General features: G+C 32.0%; 1 pseudogene; it reads left to right on the top strand.

The window, feature by feature from the left end:
- The first annotated feature begins 723 nt into the window (after positions 1-723).
- LOC121366330 lies at positions 724-6957 on the top strand (annotated as a pseudogene).
- The last annotated feature ends 2152 nt before the right edge of the window (positions 6958-9109 follow it).

Here is a 9109-nt window from a genome sequence, read left to right as displayed (position 1 = left end):
CAGTATTTAAACCAGTGGAGATGTAGCTTCATTTTATTATTGCCTGTTTGAAGCTAACATAATTTACATTTATGTTTCATATAATTTTTATATAAAAGAGAATAATGTAATTAAAATGTAACAGTTTAAAATAAACATTGTACAGCAGGGACTGTTTAGTGGAGTTCGATAACGTCACATAAACTTGGGCGAATGCGCGACGTGATTGTAAACTTTATTATCAGCATGTAGTGAAGTTTTCATTGTTATTCTTGCAGTCTCTTCTTAAATTCTAGCGTATTTTTACTGGTAAATATTAATTTTTGGCATGTTTCTGAACTTTTCTACTGAGGGGTAGAAGACGCTTGCGCTAGCGTTCGTTAATAATATGTAAATTATGCGCGAGGTAGGTCAAGTTGGAACAGATGATCGCCATTCAATTTGTGTGGGACTTCTGATTTGTAATTTTTCTAAAATAGTTAGCATGTTCTTAGTAAACGTTCTTTTTTATATTATAAAAACAAGTAATCAGCCACTTTATTAATTCAAAACTAACTCTGGCTGTTAAATGCCGCACTGACTGACTACTAACGCATGCGCGTCATAATATAGTAAATAATAATTATAATATACGGAATTCTTGAACTTTGAACTAAACTCTGCGCATGCTCAAAACTCACCTCGTGAAGTATTGACCTTTGATTCAAGCCTTTTTCTCCCTAAAACGTTCGACAGTTTATCACAATGAGTAGACCAAGGTGTTTCTTTGATATTGCAGCTGACGGAAAGTCTATTGGTGGTATCGTTATGGAGGTTAGGAAGACAAATCGATTATTCGTGTGTACATGACTGCGATCTATATTACGTTTCATTTATTTACTTTTAAATTTCCTTTATAGCTCCGAGCTGACGTTGTTCCCAAGACAGCTGGTAAGTTTGTATAATATATTTACTGTCGATATAAAAGCAGCGTCTTAGAATATACCATGTACAATATGTCGAGGTTAATTGACCTTTAATAATAAAATTAATCCTATTCACTTGTTAATGGTACCTTTACTCAGCTTTTGTAGTAAAGAAGTATATAGAAAAAATACTGCTTACCAGTGTAGTTACTACTTAAAGCTGACAAAGCTTTGAGTATGTATTTCTTTGCTTTTAACCGTATTTTCCTCAATGAGCGTCATACTTGCGTGTTTGATAGTGAAATAAAAAATGTTTTACATAGTGGACAAGCAAACACTGGGCATTATGAAAAGCCTCAAAATTGAAACAAAAAAAATAATACATTTTTTATTGTGCCCCATACATACACTTAGCAGCTAGCTCTTTCAGATTGCAAAAGTTCATATAATCTCCTGTTTTTTCATTTTTTATTTGGTGTATTATTGTAAGTAATAATTAAAACAATAAAAGATATAAAACCACCACAATACTTGATTTTAGCCTTAGTGAAATTATTACAGTGATGGGTGTGGTTGATTTGATTAAAACTCGATAGACCTGGCATACCTTTGTCACATTATCATTTTATTCTTTCTATAAGCTTTCCAAGCTTGCCTAAAACATTATGCTGGTAATTATCAAATTAAAGCAATTACTACAGCAATTTTGTTGTTTCTTAAGATCAGTAAAGAACATCTGTCACCACCAACAATAATGGTAAAATGACATTTGGGCCGTGTCTTTAAGCAAATCTTGTGTTGTTATTTCAACATCTGTAATGAAGCCATGTCCAAAACATGTTAACAATGTTATGAAGAATAACCAAGTATTGCTATAGGCGTGTTTTTGAAGTATTTGTAGCTTTTTATTAAAAGTGTTGCTTAAACTGCTTGAGCAACCATTTCACGTGAAGCCATGTTACGGAAACCGACACAGTTTGAAGAATATTTTGTATTCTGAGGGAAACCGTTGGCATATTTAAAAGTCCAATTAATAACCAGATAATGAATTCCAAGTTCTTATTCCTATTTCCATTTTTGCCATGTGCGGGCATTCTATGCTTCTTTGTTACTTAATAAAACGCAGAGTGCAAGTGCCACGAGCCGTATTTAGAATGGAGCGATCAGCCGATGGAATTGGAATGTCTGTCTGGAGGCTTCAGTAGATAGATATAAAAGGTACTTCATGTTATAGGGCAAACCTGTCTAGCTTACTCAAATATAGCTAGGGACCGTTCTTTTCCTCTCATGCTAAAGATTAAATTTTAATATTGTTGAATGGACAATATGGGACAAACTTGGACCATAGTATTTAATTTAACACTTCTTTATAATTGTTATAAGCAATTGTGTGCTCTTTTTAAATTGTATTAGATTTTGTAATGCTAGTTTGCTACTGTAGAAGCACTGAAATTAATGGTGTACTTTTAAATGACATCTGCTTTTTTGAGAACTTAGAGCTCTATGTACTGGAGAGAAAGGATTTGGTTTTAAAGGCAGTTCTTTTCATCGTATTATTCTGACTTCATGTGTCAAGGTGGTGACTTTATCGTGGTAATGGTATGGTGGTAAATCCATTTACGGTGAAAATTTGCTGATGAAAAATTTCCAATTGAAGCATACTGGGACCGGTTATACTGTCTATGGCTAATGCTGGGAGCAAACACAAAATGGATCACAATGCTTTATTGTACTGCTAAAAACTCTTGGTTAGTGATATCCTTGTCATATAATGCACATACGATATATTGACATGTTATACTGTGTGTATTTGTGAGTGGGTCTTAATGGGTTATATTAAAATATGGCTGCAATTTAGCTTAGTTGTACATTATGTTGATTTGTTATTGTCAATATTAAACAATTGGTAATAGCATTAACTACTCCTCAATTGCCTTGTAGATGATAAATTGAAATATAAGTATTGCACATATCAATTGTTGCTCTCTCTTTCTCTTACAACACACAGGCTGGATGGAAACAGCATGTTGTATTTGGTTCTGTTATTGATGGATATGGACATTGTCAAAAAAAATGGAATCATTTGGAAGTGAAAAAGTGGAAAGTATGTTCCAAAGTATATAACATGTGGCATTAATAAGGTATACTCAACACACAATATTTAAACCTTTAAAGCGGTTTGGGCTACTTTTTCACCAAATGCCTTGCTAAGTCATAAGTGATAAAAACTAATAGTGACAATTAAAAAATCATTTGTCATGTTATAAAATACTGGCTGTTGATAAATTCTAACCTCAAACTATGTCAACATTGCGATGTGTGACCAATTTATCTGGGTAATTCTTTTTAGTCAATGTACAAGCTAAGGATATACAAACAAGTCTTCAAATGTTTCTCTTAAGCACAAGTAGGAACTTTTGGTATACTTCAGTCTTCATTTAATGACAGAATGGAAAGATTATAGCCTGACAAAAATTATTGATATCAAAATCAACCAGTAGTAAGGACAAGTGCTTGGAGGTGTGTAGTTTTACAGAATATTTATAGGTTTACCCAATTTCAAGTTATAGGAAGTTCGTAACTTATGCCATCATATGTTAGTGTAATCAGGGCAATAGCTGGAAATACTGTGAAATTCCTTTCTAATGATGCTTGTTATTTACAATTAAACAATTTTAGTTGAAGCTGAAGTTAGCATAAATTAAATGTTCTAAGTTTAAGAGTTATTGTTTATAGCTCAGAATCAAGTACTTACTTTAGATATTTCCAGATCATTAACACACAACACACTGAGTAGTGAGTTGTTAATTGTTCTTTTTTAGCACTGTAGTATTGGGATAAAATAGTTTCAATTATAAAACAAATTGGCATAGCTAGGGAAATTTGTAGGAAAATCATTAAAATTAATTGCAAATTAAAATCCAAATGTTTAAAATCACTAAATTTAGTAAATTCAACTATGAATTGTGGATTTGTAGTGTGTGTGTGTGTGTGTGTGTGGGTGTGTGTGTGTGTGTGTGTTGTGTGTGTGTGTGTGTGGGGTGTCTGTGTGTGTGGTGTTGTGTGTCGGGTGTGTGGTGTGTGTGGGTGTGTGTGTGTGTGTGTGAAGTGTAAATCTCCTACTGTTAGACAGACTTCTGACATGAGCAATGAAACACGGGCTAGAACATAATTTGATGTAAACCAAACATAACCGCGTTATAGATGACATTGGACCAAAAATGATGATAGGGGACTGTCTGGTACATAGCATGCTAGGGGGAAAACAGACAATATTAAAAATCCAGCAACATTTCTCTTTCTATAGGACCAGTAAGAAAATTACCATTGCCGACTGTGGACAGTTGTAGAAAATCATCCCTCCCACTAATTGCTTTGGATCCTTGTGAGAAACATTTGATTTAGCCTTAATGTTTCGTTTATAGTGTTTTCTATTTCCATTTTTTGATTATATAATCACTATTGTCATCGTAGGAAACTATTAGTTATTAATTTTTTGAAAAAAAAAAAAAATCCAATTTTTAGTAATATCTTGTTGCTTACCTAGCCTGAAACATGGCATACTCTTATTGTAATCAGCCCCTCCCACTACTGGCCAAGACTATCAGTATAAATTCTAACAAGTAAGGTAATATATCACGGTAAATATTATATCATTAATTGATATTTAAACTATTTCCTTTTAATAATATTGAAACTTATTTCCTTTGACTTAATTAGTGCTCCACAAATTAGTCTTTGTTGAATGAAATTATTAATTATTATATATAAAAATAATGAGGCGTGCCTATTGCCTCTTGAAACATGGCTATCAATTTTCTCCTGAAGTCTGTCTACGCTCGCAGCTCGTCCTTAAGATTCTTCTCAACGGTTATTAATCCACAATGTTTCTTTGATATGCTGTTGAGGACAATGAGAAACCTTTAGGACGAATAGTGTTTGAAGTAAGTCGATCACCCTATATATATTGCACTTTGCTATAAATGATGTGTCACACTACTGACATTAGATTTATTATATAAAAAGATTTATATATTACTAAAACACTTTCATTAAGTTATATTTATAACTAATATTAGGAGATATGTCAGGGCATAAAATTAACTACAGTAGTTATTGGCTTAGTGTTTGGCTAGTAGTTTACTTTGTTTGGGTTACTAACTTTTGTTGCTTTGTTTGTAGTTAAATGTGTGTGTGTGTGTGTGTGTGTGTGTGTGTGTGTGTGGTGTGTGTGTGTGTGTGCATGTGTGTGATTGTTTGTTGTGGGTGTGTGTGTGAGACTATTATTTTGTTTGGTGTGTGTGAGAAAGAAAACTTTTTTGTCAAGACCCACATCTGTGGTTTTTGAGGTTTCTTCAAGTGATTGATTGATTGACTATATAAAAAGCACATGGCTTAAAGGTAATGTCTCTGGCAAATTTTCTTGAAAATTTTTCTTTAAAATCAAGTAAACGTTCATGAAATTCAAAGACTCAAAAATGGACTTAAAGCTGACATTTTAATTTTTTAGGCAACAAGTAGCCACGAGGAAATTTTGATGTTATTTTGATTTTGAATCAATTGAAATTATTACAACAAAACATTTGGCATTGATTACATATAATATATAGTCAACAAAGCTACTAGTTTTAGAATATATTTATGCCCTAAGATATGAGACTTTATTCTAATTAACTTCACTTACAATAATTCCTGTCTTTTAGCTAAGAGCTGATGTTGTCCCCAAAACAGCAGGTAGGCAGTCGTTATTATTTGAAATGTATTACAGCAATGTTTTGATTGTATACGTTTGCATTTGTTTAACACAATCAATTAATACTGGTATAATTAATATATTTTGTGCTCCTTAGAGAACTTCAGAGCTCTATGTACTGGAGAGAAAGGATTTGGTTTTAAAGGCAGTCTTTTCATCGTATTATTCCTGACTTTAATGTGTCAAGGTGGTGACTTTACTCAAGGTAATGGTACTGGTGGTAAATCCATATATGGTAATAAGTTTGCTGATGAAAAACTTCCAGTTAAAGCATACTGGACCCGGTATACTGTCTATGGCTAATGCTGGACCAAACACAAATGGATCACAGTTCTTTATTTGTACTACTAAAAACTGAATGGTAAAAATGTAACATAATTATGATTAGAGGAGGCAATGATAATTTATTAACTTATTAGAACATTTTTTAAGAGCCTCTACAGTATATCCATTTAAGTCTTATTGTGTTACAGTCATGACATAATATAGCTGTTGAAATAAGGAAATTGTTGTTTTTTTTTACACAGGTTAGATGGAAAACATGTTGTATTTGGGTCGTTTTAGAAGGAATGGATGTTATAAAGGATGTCGAGAGTTACGGATCTTCATCCGGAAAGTGAATACAATATAGTATTAGAAATAATGTAGCCTTGCTCTTGTACATCAAATAGCTAAGTGACCAACTGACCATATAATAGTGGGTAATAAATTTGATAGCATACTCTTTGAATAAAATCGTAATTATACAACTGCATCGTTGGTATTTAGAATACAATTGAAGATGTTTGGTATTGCCAGGCCTTAAGGATGGCACAGAAAAGCATGACATGAATTAGTGTATTACTCTGTAACTTTTTCTATTGAGTATTGAGTATCCCATGACCAGTATCCATAAGATAGATAGTCATGGATATTGATAGATATAACATTTAGTGTATTATTACTATAAATCAATATCTGTTATTTTCATCTAAGTATTTGATAGATTTACCATCTGTTAATATCATCAATAACATGTACCTGATAGATATATCATATGGATACATCTTAGTATAATTAGTATTCACAAGATCAATAGTGTATGATATATATTTTAAATATAATTATCATTTTCTATATTGAGATGGTACGTATCTATGAAATTGATACTAATAGATGTTCTATATATGTATTACAATTTTGTTTGTATATAATGATTGATTTCTGTATTGTATGTATAATATAAATGTAATACTTCTATATATTGGTGGTTTAACAACTAATTATACCTTTTATAGGACAAAAAGTAAAGTGATTATTACAGACTGTGGAGAACTCTGATATGTTTTTCTATAATTTTGTTTATGTAAATCATAATCTTGTTAGGCAATAAATAATTACAATTTCCTCAATTTAGAAAACTATTATAATTTGTAAACATAATAACACTACATTCACTGTTGACATATTGCATAAGGAAATGACAGGTAAATATGTACAAATGAGTCAACTCACCCACTGCTACTACTAACACTATAGTATGCTGTATACCTCTACAATAGGGAACTTCAAAGGGTGACATATAGAAACTGTATGCATTATTATAATATGTACCATGCAGTTATACACTTGACATATATATATATACAGTATGTTTACAGGACATATCTATAACTTTACTGATATCTATATGTTACATGAGTCCAATTATGTACCATCCTAGCTTAACTTCATTCAGCTCTTTATTTTTATTTTATATTCTGTATACATTGTGAAGTACAAGTAGTATGCACTAAAATAGACCAAGACTAGACCAGGCAATAGACCATATCATTTATGATATGAAGCTGTAACTCTACCAGGCCAATGCAGTAGTTTAAAGAGTGATATGTTTATGAGGAATGGCCATGTAAAATGTACATTTAAACTCCCACACAGTGAATGGAGATAAATTTCTTTCTAATATTAGTAGTACTGTGTAGTATCTTATTCAGTATATAGATATAATGACTGGACAAAAAGGATGATAATATTGTATAATATAGTAGGAGTATACATGGGACAAATTAATCCTAGCATCAGTCTTATACTTTAATAGTTTCCTGCTCAGATATACATAAAAGTGAAATTAATTGTTGAGAACTAATCAAATATTCAGTTGAATGCTAAGAGTAAGAGCTACCATTGGCAAGTTGCTGCTTTTTAGCCACTCCAGCTGGTAGTGTCCCCTTTAACGTGAAGAGAGGCTTGATGTATTTGCATTCCCAATCCTACTGACAATGACTTCCATTATCCATTATTAAAATTTTAGAAACAAAAGAATAAAATGTAACAATCTCCAACTAATCAAATTGCACAAAAAGGAAGTGCATAGTAAACTGTCACTAATTAACCTAACCTGGGGAAATCCAGTCTATATGTACTAGTGTGTGGGTGTTTGTACAGAACTAGAATGAAAAAATGTCAACTGAGGGTATTGCCTTAGTAGAACAACTAACTGAATACAATGATAAACCAAACAGAAACTGAACTATAATAAATGTATCTATGCTAGATATTTTGGAACCTTAAAATCTGTTCTTAGTATAAAGCATGTTGTTATTGCAACAACTAAATGAATACACTATATTCTTATTAGTATGGGGGCTACAATATATATTGAGATTGGTATAGAATGTGTTCCTCATTTGATTCAGAGAATATCTGATCTGTTGATATAAGAGGTTCCAATCCACACTGCATCTAAACAGTACTTATTTTACTCCTCTATAGACCTTCATTACTGTTTGTATGTATGAGATAAAATTACTAATTTGAGGACTAATTTAAACTAACAGTCACATCAGATAGAATAGTAGAATTATCATCATAGCTTTGAATTATTAATATCAGATGTATCTTGAAGTAGTAAGGACTACACAGAGGTTTGACTTTTTAATTGAAAAGTATGGATGTTATTTTGAACTGATGCTATCAAGAAAACTTTCCTTGAACCACTCTATAGAGATATTATTTTATCAGTTCAGCATCATGTCCCTCCTTTCCATAATACCAGTCAATACCTTGAGATAACCACAGTATTCAAGAAAAAACTAACTGTAACTCTCTATTCATTCAAGGTACAGACCTTCACATACCTATCAATAAGAAATAACTTATCTTCCATCAATTAAACTAACAGGAAACTAGGAGGCTTCACAGATGATGACAAGTGTATAAAAGAGGCCAAAACATCTCAGTGATTCTTCAATAAGAAGAGAAGCAACAAGGACAAAGTTTCTATAATCACCATGACTTCTAATCCTCTCCTCCTGAGTGTAGTAGTAGCTATGTTCTACTATAGCTAGTCTCATCAATAGTGTCAATGGAAACTGTCCACAAGGTTTCACATTTAAAATATTCTTTTCCTCAATTTATTATTATCTTATAGATTGTCCTCTACCTCGAAACTGTAGGGATTGGTATGATTTGGGTATAAGGAAGAGCTGCTATT

The sequence above is a fragment of the Gigantopelta aegis genome, unplaced genomic scaffold, assembly GCF_016097555.1.
Source record: "Gigantopelta aegis isolate Gae_Host unplaced genomic scaffold, Gae_host_genome ctg5343_pilon_pilon, whole genome shotgun sequence".
In the NCBI taxonomy this organism is placed as follows: domain Eukaryota; kingdom Metazoa; phylum Mollusca; class Gastropoda; order Neomphalida; family Peltospiridae; genus Gigantopelta; species Gigantopelta aegis.
Note: the sequence above shows the minus strand (reverse complement) of the source record. Positions and strands in the feature narration are given on the sequence as shown.